Source organism: Cryptomeria japonica, chromosome 9 (assembly GCF_030272615.1).
Source record: "Cryptomeria japonica chromosome 9, Sugi_1.0, whole genome shotgun sequence".
In the NCBI taxonomy this organism is placed as follows: Eukaryota; Viridiplantae; Streptophyta; class Pinopsida; order Cupressales; family Cupressaceae; genus Cryptomeria; species Cryptomeria japonica.
The window spans coordinates 152,047,040-152,061,191 of NC_081413.1; positions in this window are offsets into that span (position 1 = coordinate 152,047,040).

A 14,152-nucleotide genomic window follows, 5' to 3' on the forward strand; every position below is an offset into this window, starting at 1 on the left:
TTCCTCCATCACGTCCTTCATCCATTTTGGGTTAATATGCCCAAAATATGTAACCTTTCCTCCATCCAAATCTCAAAATATGAGATTCACTTCTCCTCCATATGTCCATCATCCCTCAAGGCGTGTGCCAATCTTGATCTTTCCAGCATTTCCATCTAGCCATACACAATTCTTCCAACATCCCATCCATTATCCAACACCTCTTTTTCACCCTTCTATCCCTCCAATCCTTTGCATAAATCCTTTCCCTAGTTTCATTTCATTATCCTGCCAACATCTTTGAGCATACCTTCATAGCCATGGTCTATTGCAATTCATATTCCAAGGGTACCATCCAAAGAAGCGAGACAATGTGGTGCTTCCATCTCCTATCATGCCTCCAATATCTTTCAAAAAAAAAAATGATGAAAAAGCGAAAAAAAAAGTAAAGAGAAATAAATTTGTCCTTGTGTGAAAACCACTTCTTGTGGCGCCTTGGGCAAGTACCATGATGAAAACCTGGCAAACAGGTGTCATGCGTAATCCATTATCCTTTTGCACTTTACACTAGGGGCAAGTTCCATCCATGTACATCCATCCATTATCTTTCTTCCTCCATTATCCTTCATCCTCCATTATCCCTCATTCTCTCTATCTACGTTCATATCTCTTTTCCACCTTTGATCTTGATAAGGTTAAGGATCTTTGTAGGCTTCATGTGTCCTATCTATTACACTTGATCAAGACCCTTTAGTTCCTATCCATTGCTCGCTTACATCCTTCATTACCACCTTTGATCTTGCTTATCATATCTGCCTCCTATCCAAATCTATCCCTTGATCTTGATCAACACTATGGACAAAATGCAAAAACATGCTTTCCACAAACCTCTTGACATGGCCACTTATTTGGACCATATGGCTTCGTTACACTATATCCTTGCTTTGTTGCACTATATCCTTTCTTTACATCACTAAAATCCTTAGTTTACATTGCTATATTTGGACCCTGTGCTTGGATTAACATTGTGAGATAGTCCTTGAAAGCATCCACCATCATTTGATTATCCATTCATGTACTCAAAATCTCTTTTTCTTTGCTAGACACTAGGAGCAAACATCAAAAATCATAAAAATCATAAAATGTCCTGAAGAAAACCTAAAAATCAGAAAAAGTCCTTAAAAAATCCTAAAAGTCAAAAAAAGTCCTGAAAAAATCCTAAAAATCAGAAAAAGTCCTGAACAAAAATCCTAAAAATCAGAAAAAGTCCTGAAAAAATCCTAATAATCAGAAAAAGTCCTGAAAAAATCCTAAAAATTAGAAAAAGTCCTGAAGAAATCATAAAAATAAGAAAAAGTCCTAAAGAAAAGAAAAAAAAAAGGAAAAGGAAAAACAAAAGAAAAAAAGAAAAAAGAGAGAAAATGCCTTGGTGAAAACCTAGTAAATAGGCATCTTGGTTAAAAAAAAAAAAGGAATCTCTACCAAGCAGGTGAAAACCTGGCAAACAGGCGCCTCGTGTACTCAAGCGCTCCATCTATCAACACAATGTTGGCATTCCCGCTTTCATGCATCTTTGATTTCGCTTGTACATACACTAGTACATTCGGAGCTGATTTCCGATGGCCATTTGTCAGATTTTTGATGAATTTTCATTGGAGTGTCGACAAAATCCACTGTCGAAAACTCAGCATCGAATTGGTCGACGATGCCATGCCCGTCGGAAATTCGACAATCCAATGGACTTTGTCGATGGTCAAAGAAGTCGTCGGTCGAAAGCTTGGTATTCGTCGTAATTCCGACGATGATCAATTTTTATTAAAAAAAAATAATTATCATCGATATAAAAGAGCCATTGAAGGAAGGAAACGCCGAAAGGACTCACCGAAGATAATAACTTCATCGACAAAAGATATCGAAGAAAGCAGAGAGGGTCTTCATCAATGGGAAAAGTTCTCGAGGAAATAATACTATTGGTGCAACATAAAAAGGACCCACCGAAAGGAGCGTTTTCATCGAAAGAATAATATCGATCAGACAAAAAGAAGCTACATTGATAAAAGATATCGATGAGGATATAGGTTTCTGATGAATACTAAGAGGCAGGAGTGAATTAGTATACCGAAAAACGCCGCACTTAAACACTTAAACAGTCTAAAGATAAACCGGTAAAACAGTTTAACAGACAAACCGGTTATCACACATGCAAACCAAAATGCAAATAAAGCATTCACCCACAAAAGCAATACAACCATAACACAAGATATTTGACGTGGAAACCCAAATGGGAAAAACCACGGTGAGATGGAACTCACAAGTCACTATCTGCAGAATAGAAACCAAACCGGTTAAGGTCTTACAATGTTCTTCACCATAACAGATCCTGTTAGGAATCTCAATCTCTGTTAGGAGATAAGTCTGATCAAGGACTACCTTGCTAGAGGATTTTAGATTCATAGAGGTGAACCACCTTGTTAGAGGATTTTACAAAAGGCTTTTGGGCCTACCCGGTTAAGGGCTACAGACTTGTCAAAGATGTGAGTAATCAACAAGTGTTTGATCTATTTAATAGCACAGACTGCTTGTTAGATCCTTGATAGCTCGTTCTTAATGCACTCCTGCATTACTTCAGTCTTCTACACATTCATATTCTTTTCAACTCCTCAACCACCTTAAACCCTTTCGACAACCCTCTAAAACCCTAGACATGATGTCCTTTTAAAGGAATCTGATTTCATGTCGGTCCAATAGGATTACATTTCAATTTCCTAGGTTCAATGAATCTAGACATACTCAGTAACATGACACAAAAAGCACCACCAGTGTGTCGGCACCGTCAAACAATCGGTGGATTGGTAACTCATCACAAAATGCCGGTTGGTAAATCATCACAGAGTATTACCGGTTAATACAAAATACCAATTGCCGGTTTATCAAAAATGAAGACTGGTAAAAATGTGCTATGCCGCTTTAATCCCTCATACCGCTTGGTATCCACAAACCGCTTGGGGTCAACATGCCACTTTAGACCAATAAACACATTCTGCAAAACATCAATAGTCTAAAGACTATAATACAACATACCTACAACATACCGGTTGGAACAAATACTGGTTGTGCTCTAACTCATACATATAAAGAGGATCTTAATGCAAGTGTGTGTCCATCAATGACAATCACAACATGAACATTAAGAATGCCAACAATCTCCCCCTTTGGCATTGATGGCAACACTTAGGAAAATAAAATTTTGACATCTAAGTGTTTTACAACAAAAATATGCTATTAGCAAAATTACTCCCCCTAAGCATATACACTATCCCTTAATCCATACAATGTATAGCAATTTTGCATGCAGAGCATAAAAATTGAGATATCAGAGCATATAGCATATATCAAAGCATATAGCAAAATTTGAAGTACCAGATACTTCTCCCCTATACTTCTCCAAAATAGAATACTTCTCCCCCTTTGCCAACAATGACAAAGTACCGCTAAACAACCCTGTTTCCATTTGATATATATAAATAATAAAAGTTTATGACAATAAGGAATAGTACTTGTCAAAAATAGATTTATAGTCCTACAAGAATTGCTTCATTGATAGAGACCAGGACTCAAGTAGGGAGGTGGCCACTTCTTTCTCTATTTGCATCCGGGAGACCTGTTCTTCCATGGCATCAACTGTGCTCATCTCCTGTGTAACTGTCAAGGCATCCAGGTTCAGATAACACTTATGAAGAATTTGCAGATGTGGAAGTAAAACCAGTTGTAGCTCCTGCAAATCTCTAGACCATGTGTTGATTTCTTGCTCCATTTTGGCTGACTGGATATGAAATCGGTGAATGGTTTGCCCATAAGTTGCAAAGGAATCATAAGGTGGCTTGAATGTGCTCAAGTAAGACTGTAAGTCTGTTTGAAGCTTTTGCTTCTGAGCTAGTACATCATCATAGAAAAAATGGGGTTGGCAGATTTTGCTAAGTAGCAGATTTCCCTCATCCAAAGCGTCCCTTATATCCTTTTGGTCTATCTGCAATTCAGACAGGAGCTCATTCAACTTCTTTACCAGAGAAATGTTAAGAGCTTTTTGATGCTCTTTCTTGACATTAGCCTCAGCTGCTTCTTCCAGGCTCTACACATGATCATCCACTACTGTGCATGGTAGCTTAAGCTTTGCTAGTGATGATTCAATGTTGGGAAGATTTGTACCGGGTATCAAACCGGTAAGTGTGTCCACAACTGCTTGAATTATGTCCTACTCCTTCTTCCTTCGAATGATTTCAAGGCACTCTTGAGCAACCCTGATGCTCTGCATTAGCTCTGATTCACTTGTAGACCAGAGATGTATAGGACTGGAGAGGTCAGCCGGTTTGGCTTGACTCCCGGTTGCCTTCGGAGGCTCCATCTGGGTGCTCTTCCCCGCTTCTCCTGCCTTGTCCTCTTTTGCTTTCTTCTTTTCCGCTTCTACGCTTCTCTCCTCTTCTCTGCTTCCTTGTCCTCCTCAGCCTTTTTCTTTTCTGCTTCCTTCTTCTTCTCCTGTTCCTTATCTTCTTTTTCCTTCTTTTTCTCCTGTTCCTTATCCTCCTCTTCTTTCTTTTTCTTTTCATCTTCTTGCTTCTTTTTCTCCTCTTCATCCTTCTTCTGCTTCTCCTCTTCATTCTTCTTCTTCTTCTCCTCTTCCTTCTTCTTTTTCTCCTCTTCATCTTTTTTTTTCTCCTCTTCATCTTTCTTCTTCTTTTCCTCTTCATCTTTCTTCTTTTTCTCTTCTTCCTACTTCTTCTGCTTCTCTTCTTCATCATTTTTCCTCTTCTCTACCTCTTCCTTTGCCGCTTCCTATCTATCCTCAGCTTTCTTCTCCTATTCAGCCTGTTGCTCTTGTCCTATTGCCTCATATGGTATTTTCTGAGTAACATCTTCTTCATCCAGGGCATCGACATCAATAGTGTCGACTGGTTCATCAACCAGGTTTCCTTCATCATGAAATGCTTCATCCGGTTTGGATATAACCGGTTCTTTCTTAGCTTGTCGGTTGGCTTTAGCTAATCGATGTATCTTTAGAGCATCTAGAGCATGAGTGTGTGTTTCCTTGAGCACTTCCTTACCTTTTCCTTCTAGTAGCAGGAGTCTTCTTCTTCTCATGAAGAAAAGACCTTTGTATTTGTTCATTACATCGAACATTTCCAAATTTGATACATCAGGAAAGTGTTCACCAAAAACTTTTTCTCTCATTTCCTGTTCCTATTTTATGGCAATGTGCCATTTATTGTCTAAGGACTTATACAAAGAATCCGGTGTTTCAGATCTAATTTCTGAAGGGGACCGGTCATTAACACATAAATATTGAATTATTTCTTTTTCCACCACCTCCTTTTCATCATCATTAAAGTCATCAAAATATTCAATTAAATCATTCAATACTTTTCTCCTAATGTTTTTGATAGTTCTTTGATAATGTGTCAAAGGTTTATAGGAGGAGATATCTATATTTACCGGTGCAGATGATGTCGGTTCATTCTTTGTCTTCTTTCTTGTCTGTCTTGCCTTCTTGGGCTGCTCCTCATACATAGTTTCTTCTGAGTCCGGAGAGTTGCTTCTTGTCTTCCTCTTTCTCTGGAACACTCTAGCTGGTGCAGCTTCCGATTGCTTCTTAGCTGGTGACCGCTTGGTCACTTTTGGAGTTGAAATAGTAACCGGTGCTGATGCTGCAGGCACTGCCTTTGCCTTCTTCACTGTCGGTCCTTTCTCTTTCACTGTTGGTGGTTCCTCATCCGGTGCTATCCTCTCTAGGTAGGTGCCTATTCTCTTCGCCTTAGGATCAAGTGGTGAGGCAATAAGGGTGGAGGCATACCCTTCCAGCATGTCGTACATCACCTCATAGCCCATTGGCTCCACTTCTTCCATTCTAGGCTCAACAGCCTCCATTATACATTTGTCTACTTGGATGGTGAAACAGATGTCATCTTCATATTTCTTGATGATATCACCTAAGATCCTCATCCTTTGGCTCATTTTTCGTCTGAACTCATCAAAATACTTGTTCAGAACTTTAGGATAACCGGTTCCCACTGCTTGCAAACTTTCCTTTATCTGTTTGGTAACCGGTTGGTCTGCAGACCACTGAATGTCTCCCACTCCTGGGAAGTATCCTTGAAAGTAAAAGAACAACCCAACCAATAGTTGTCCAAACTTGAACCTCAGTGCATTATCTTGTTTGATTGATTTCAGGCTCAATAGGAGTTGCCTCTGCATATCGGTGCACAGATCGAATGATGCATCCTCCTTTATCATCCGGTAAGCGACATTTACCACTGCAGCAGATACAGAGTCGATTCTGCTGGCAGAGAATGTCCGGTAGCCTATCACCATGCAGGTATACTTAACCAGATCATCCTTCATTGAATTTACAGTCATGCCACGTGAGTCACTCACTGAACCGGTGAGCTTGGACATCTCAGTTTTGCTAACTATCCTTAGGGCTGGCACATCCCCTGTATTGCAGAAACCAGTGATGGCATGAATTGCCTATGGCGTAATATCACGCGTTCTCTCCAAGTACATTTTGTCACCATGGACACTGCTCAGAATAATCCTTATATGATCTTCTATGAAATCCTCCAGGAAGTAAACAACATTGTGGAGTTTCTTCTTCTCCAGAATACTATACTCCGGTTTGATCATCTTATCGTGTCCACAAAATAAACCTAGTTGGGAGTGGATGGCTAGAGACCCTAGCTCTTCAATCTTGCAATCTATGTAGTCAGAAATTCCCTCTTCTACTATCACTCTAGCTGGAACTTGTGATAGGGCATTATACTTTGACTTCCGTTGAATAAAACTTTCAGACTCAATAGATGCACTAGAACTGGTATGAGATGCGGAAGCCATTGTAGAAATTTTAAGAACTCAAGAAATACCTTTTAAAGAAAAAACACGCGAATTTAGGGCTTTTCGATTCTCCTTCACTCCTCACTTCATCGGTAGCTGAATCACCACTTTGTGTTCTCTACTTGACCGTTTTCTTATTTGAATTTGAATCTCCTTCGCGGTTTCTCAATTTCTCCAAATCTTTGCTCAAATCGCCTTTTCGTCGCTCTGCTCTTTGAAAAACTTTTCTTCGCTCAAAAACTGATAGTGAGAAATGATTTCAAAACTGCTTTTAAACATAGTCCTCACCTACCATCATTAATGCTCCTCAATTAGGGCATAAACCCTAATTTGCCGTTTTACCATTTTCGGTCTTCTGCCAAGCGACAGGTATCACATACTGGTTAAGGTCTTTTGTCAATATAAACCGGGGGTTCAAAAACATTTTGCCGTTTGCTCCCCCTAAGCCTTTTGAAGCTTAGTTTGTCGGCTCCGATATTTCCACACTACGTGCAGAAACTGGTTCCTCTTCCAACATTACTGGTTTCCTCTTCCAGGTTTTGTTCATGTCTGCTTGAACTATTTCAACATCAATTCCTCCTTCCAGAGTGATTGGTATATCATCAGATATACTCTTTCTGCTTCTGCAGAATCTTGCAATGTGACCCAGTTTGTTGCAGTGATAGCAAACCAATCCAGGTGCTTTCCAAGGTCCATTGTTCATGTTTCCATTCTTCCTTCTGCATGTTGCAGTAGTGTGACCATGACCATGATAGATCATACAATTTGCTCTCCATTTGGTTGTCGCTTGATAGCCAGCACTTCTTGGCTGATGATTGAAGACATTAAACCCGTTGTGATTCCGGTTCACAAAAGGTTTAGGACCAACTCCTTGGGTCCTCTGAGGATATCTTCCAGTGTCATTCATGACAGACCTGCATTCAAATGCTCTATGCCCATACTTGTTGCATGCATAACAATGACCATTGAACTTATTGGATCTAGGTACATTGTTAATAAAGTAAGGAAAATTATTGTAGGCTTTGCTCCTACATACATTGGCAGTGTGTCCTTCTTTAAGATAGTTGAAGCAAACAGGTTTGAATTTTTGCTTACCTTTTCCTTTGAATGTTGGTTGCTTCTTTGATGCTTTAGCATTTTTTCCTGATGATTCTCCTTCCTCATGTCTAGAGAAACCAAGTCCATTGGTATTCTTTACCGGTCTAGCCGACTCAAGCTTTTGCTCTAGCTTGATAGTACTTTTACCGAACTTAGCAAGTATTTCCTTTGACTCAGAGAGTTCTTTGGAAATAGCAGCATTTGTTTCCAACAGATTTTCATTCTCAGAGATGGCAGTGTTCAGTTCTCCTTGCATGTCTTCCTTTTCCACCTTGCTTGCATGGAGTTGAGCATTTAGGGCACTCATCTCTTGTTTCAACTTGGAGATCTCACAATCTCTTTCTTTCACTAGGTCTTTAGTTTTTCTCTGGTTCTCAAGCTCTTGAAACATCTGGATAGTCAGTCCTTCCAACTCCTTTCTCAGGTTAGAGTTTGATTCATTCAACTTATTTACTTCTGCAATTAGGGCTTCCATGTCTGCTTCATCTGCAGAACTATTTTCAGATAGCTCCATCAGCTTTTCTACATGTTCTCTCCTTTTTGCGTGAGATGCCTTGTATTTGACCATAAGATCATCATAGGCTTGCTCAGACTGAGTGAGTCGTTGAGTAAGTTCCCTCAAGGTGTATTCCCCCATATCTCTTTCCAAGTGGTTAAACTTATAGAAAGGTAGGCTCTGATACCAATTGATGAATACTAAGAGGGGGGGTGAATTAGTATACCGAAAAACACTGCACTTAAACACTTAAATAGTCTAAAGATAAAATGGTAAAACAGTTTAATAGACAGACCGGTTATCACACATGCAAACCAAAATGTAAATAAAGCATTCACCCACAAAAGCAATACAACCATAACACAAGATATTTGATGTGGAAACCCAAATGGGAAAAACCACGGTGAGATGGAACTCACAAGTCACTATCTACAAAATAGAAACCATACCAGTTAAGGTCTTACAATGTTCTTCACCAGAATAGATCCTATTAGGAATCTCAATCTTTGTTAGGAGATAAGTTTGATCAAGGACTACCTTGCTAGAGGATTTTAGATTCACAGTGGTGAACCACCTTGTTAGAGGATTTTACAAAAGGCTTTTGGGCCTACCTAGTTAAGGGCTATAGACTTGTCAAAGATGTGAGTAATCAACAAGTGTTTGATCTATTTAATAGCACAGACTACTTGGTTAGATCCTTGATAGCTCGTTCTTAATGCACTCCTGCATTACTTCAGTCTTCTACACATTCATATTCTTTTCAACTCCTAAACCACCTTAAACCCTAGCAACAACATAAACCCTTTCGACAGCCCTCTAAAACCCTAGACATGATGTCCTTTTAAAGGAATCTGATTTCATGTCGGTCCAATAGGATTACATTTCAATTTCCTAGGTTCAATGAATCTAGACATACTCAGTAACATGACACAAAAAGCACCGCCAGTGTGTCGGCACCGTCAAACAATCAGTGGATTGGTAACTCATCACAAAATGTCGGTTGGTAACTCATCACAAAGTATTACCGGTTCATACAAAATACCAGTTGCCGGTTTATCAAAAATGAAGACTAGTAAAAATGTGTTTTGCCGCTTTAATCCCTCGTACCGCTTGGTATCCACGAACCGCTTAGGGTCAACATGTCACTTTAGACCGGTAAACACATTCTGCAAAACATCAATAGTCTAAAGACTATAATACAACATACCTACAACATACCGGTTGGAACAAATACCGGTTGTGCTCTAACTCATACATATAAAGAGGATGTTAATGCAAGTGTGTGCCCATCAATGACAATCACAACATGAACATCAAGAATGCCAACAGTTTCGAGGAGGTTAAACTTCATCAACAAAAGATATCGAAGAAAGCAGAGAGGGTCTTCATCGACGGGAAAAGTTCTTGAGGAAATAATACTATCGGTGCAACATAAAAAGGACCCACCGAAAGGAGCATTTTCATCGAAAGAATAATATCGATCAGACAAAAGGAAGCTACATCGATAAAAGATATCGATGAGGATATAGGTTTCGAGGAGGCTAAAAGGCATGTTCTCGATATGCGTGGTTTTGTCGATGTAACTTTATCGGTGAAGAACGATAAGGGAAAATAAAGAAAAGCTTCGGTGAGATAATAGACTCATTCATCAATGGGGCATAGTGATATCGATGAAAGAAGTATTTCGATGGAAAAATAAAGGAGGACACCAAAGCCCAAGGTTTCTTCAACATAAGACCCGATGGATATCAGATATGTTTCAATGAGGAGACAACCATACTAACCGAATATAGTATTTCGATGAAGAGAAAAAATAATTGATCAAAGTAATATTCGAAACAAAAGTATTGTTGATAGAAACAAAGAGATCGATGGACTAAAGAAACAAATGATCAAAAGACATATCCTCATCGAAACGATTATTGATTGCCGCAAAAATCATAAACAAATCCCAGGGAAGGTCACATCGCCATTAAATTCAAATGTGTGCCCAAGTGACTGTTGTCCAAAGCACCATTACTAACTGATTAAATACGCCATAAGTAGTGGATCAACCATCAAAGGGCATAGCATTAAGGAATTCACAGGCGACGAACTGAAAGCAGGAATTGGGCGAATTCACAGATAAAGCTCAGTAATTCCAAGTAAGTTGTTTGCACACAGACCTCTTTTACAAAATTCAAATGGAATCATCATCTAAAACTAATTAGACCAGAAAGGGAAAAGAACCTATCGCTGCAGAAGAAAAACCTAAAAGACAGGAAAGGGAAGGGTGTTCTTTGGCCCAGGACCTGATTGACCAGTGCCCATCATCCAGTTTGAGGTCCAAGAAGATTAGAGCTGATGAGGAAGGCCTGGAGGACCGGTTTGAGGATCTAGGAGACATATGGATAGAGTTGAGAGGGTATGAATTATTCATATATGGGTACAACAAAAGAGTTTCCCCTCAGCCTATCAACAATTTATGGTGATTGAACTTAGGAAGGTTAGTTGTGGCTAATGTATTTGTGAATGTGGAGCTCATGAAGGCATTGGCAAACAATTATGACCCTAAAACTAGGACCATATATAACTACATGTGTGAGCCAATTCTTGCAATCAAAAAGGAGTTTATTGACACCGTGTTTGAGTTGGATTGGGGATTTGAAGAATTGATTGACCTCAAGAAGTTAACAAGTGAATATTTTAACCTAGAGCACATTTACAAAACGTGGAGACTCCCTATGCATAGACCTAGGAATGCAGGGTCCTTAGTGCCACTAGGTCAGGATGACAAAGCTCCCTATGATGTCAACTCTTTCCATCCATATTTCAAGTATACCTATTACTGTGTTGCCCAAGTGCTAGGGATAAAAGCCCATCCTTTGATGGATATTGCAGCCATGGTCATTTGTGCCGATTTGCAGTCTAAGGACCCCCGCTTCTTTGATTTTTCTACTTATTTGGTTGAGGTTTTGAATCATGGATTAGAAAAGTTAAAGGGGGATGTCATCAATGTTCATTTCAAGCATTATTCCTTACTTATGCATATGCTATTGTATGTGGGCCAAGATGAAGGGTTATGGCCAGAAGAGTTATGTGTCAGGACATATGACAATGTTGGAACAAGAAAACTAGTGCAACTATGGGTTTCTTATTGGGACCAGAGGTATGTGAATAATCAATATTGGCATTTTGAGGAGTTCTTTGTCAAGCCATTATATAGACTATTGGGATGCCTATGCGATCATGCCCTTACACCAGAGGTTCAAATATTCCTAAGACCAAAAGATTTCGCTGAAGATCCCTCAATTGAACACAATTGGGGAGATTGGTATTGTTTTTCAGACTGCACACAAGTCAGGGTATACGGGTTCGAAGGGAGACCATACTTACTATCACTTACAGTCCCTAATAGAGTGGCTTGTCTGGAAATTGTGAGGCAACTGTCAATAGTGAGTATAGAACATCTGACAAGCCATAGAAAACAATCAATTGTACCTGGGTTGTTAGTATTTTCAGATTTTATTGTGAAAAGTTCAAAGAGTTATGGCCTACTGCAAACAAAATTGGATTATTATGGCATGGCTATGGGGGATCCAAAGCCCAAAATTGATCTTGAGGGATACATAAGGATAGCCCGGTCATCACAAAAGCTGAAGGCTAGAGAGCATAAATCTTACCTACCGGATGACCTCATTAAGAACATTGGCAGAGAAGAGGCCAGAGTAAAGCGAATAAAGTTTGAGAAAGCAATGAAGGCTTATAAATGGAAGCTTTATAGAAGGAAAATGGATGAGAACGTACTACAAAATATTTAAGACCCCTTGGAGTTGACCAACAAACTTGTGGAACATGAATTGGAAATACTTGAGGGAGTCCCGCCTCATGTTTTTAGGGATTACATTGATACTATTAGGAATACAGAGCCTTTGGCTCATATGTCTCCTTCTTCCACATCTGGCATCATTCCATTCACTCCTCGAGAGGATTACCCCCCTAGTTATGCAGAGGATTGCCCCCCTGGTTATGCAGAGGATACACCGATAAACTTGGTAACATAACAACTGAATGTCCGAGAAGTGGCTGGCATCAGATTCCTAGAGTATGAGGATTTCATTACTGATAGTGACTTCATTGCTTCCAAGGAGTTCACTGCATTCCTCTATCAACATAAAGGATCTCAAATTAGGAATAACATGAGAAATAGTGAAGAAGAGCAACAGCTTCAAAAGTTACAAGAGGAGATGGATCTTGTGATGAGAGAAATGACACCTGAGAATAGAAGACAATTGCTTAAGGAAGCTAGTGTGCTATTATACTCTAGATGGGACATGAACTCTGCCTCGTTGTTTGATGGATTCCTTAAGAAATAGGACCCAAGTAGGCAAATGATGCCAAAAGAGGTTGATAAACTCTTTAGAGGATCAGGATATGATCCAGATCAGAAGGCTCTTCTACAGTGGGCTATCTATCCCAAAGATAAAAGACCTATATTGGTTGATACAGAAGAAGCTTTTGGACATTTGATGGTGCAACAGGTTGGAAAGACTGACCCTAGAACAACTGCCAAACTAAATTTGGATGTCACTAAACTAAACCAAGATCAGATAGAGTTTCTGGTCCGAGAAAATTGTACATGCAAAAGCCTATATGAGAAAACCGATGAAGAAAAACAGAGGCTGCAAGCAAGATTACTTCATATTGATATAGGTACCAGTCAAATAGGGATGACATACGGTGTTGACAAAGATGCCATGGATGCCTTGACAAATGCTATGTATTGGAGGAACAGGGCCGAAAAGACATCTTGGCAACTAAAAAAAGGAACAACAAAAGATGGATAAGTTATTTCTCGAGGTCGTTAACCATAGATTCAAAAGTATGATGCAGGTTGCAGAAATTTATTGGAAGACATACACTGGAACAGTCAAAGATGTGAAAGAGCATGAAAGGCTCAAGTCTCGGTTGGAAGGGTTGATGAATGACAACAGTTTGATGAATCTAGGTGAGAAAATTGAAGCCGAGGCTCACTTGAAGTCCCATGATGAATTGGCAAATCAATTAAGGAAAGAGCATCAGAGGCTGGACGATGGTAATACCCCTAGGGTGCCCTCTTTTTACAGTAATGGTGAGTTAGTATCGTTGGAACAGTGGAAACAAGAGTTCAGTGATGAGAAGAATCAAGTAGCAGCAGAGTTGGATCGGGACAAAGATTTGTCACTTTGTGTTAACAATATTCTATCCAATCATTTCCAGACAGAAAGCGACATGAGGACACTAAACAATGACGTTCTAATGTATAAAGATGATAAGTACATTGAACACATAGGAATGCTAAACTTGTTTATCTTCCAGTTTGTTAACAAAAGTGCTAATTAATAGTTATGTGCTGAAAAGCCACGATGTTTGGTGACAATGTATACCCTCATATAAATGAGGGAATTTTTGTAACAATAAGGATCATTAGAGAAGAAGTAGAATATAGCCTCAGGCTTACTATTGTACCATTTTGCGAACATACATAATATAATTAGTCGTCTTTCCTTTGTGTATATGCTGTGGATTACTACATCTTTTTGTAGGCAGTTGTTTGTGATATTATCTAAAGGAGATAAGGTTACTTGTGTTCTTCCAGTAAAACTTTGTGTTTCATATTGTGGATTTGAATAAAAGATTTACTTGCGAATATAGTTTTGTATATAGTGCACATGCATA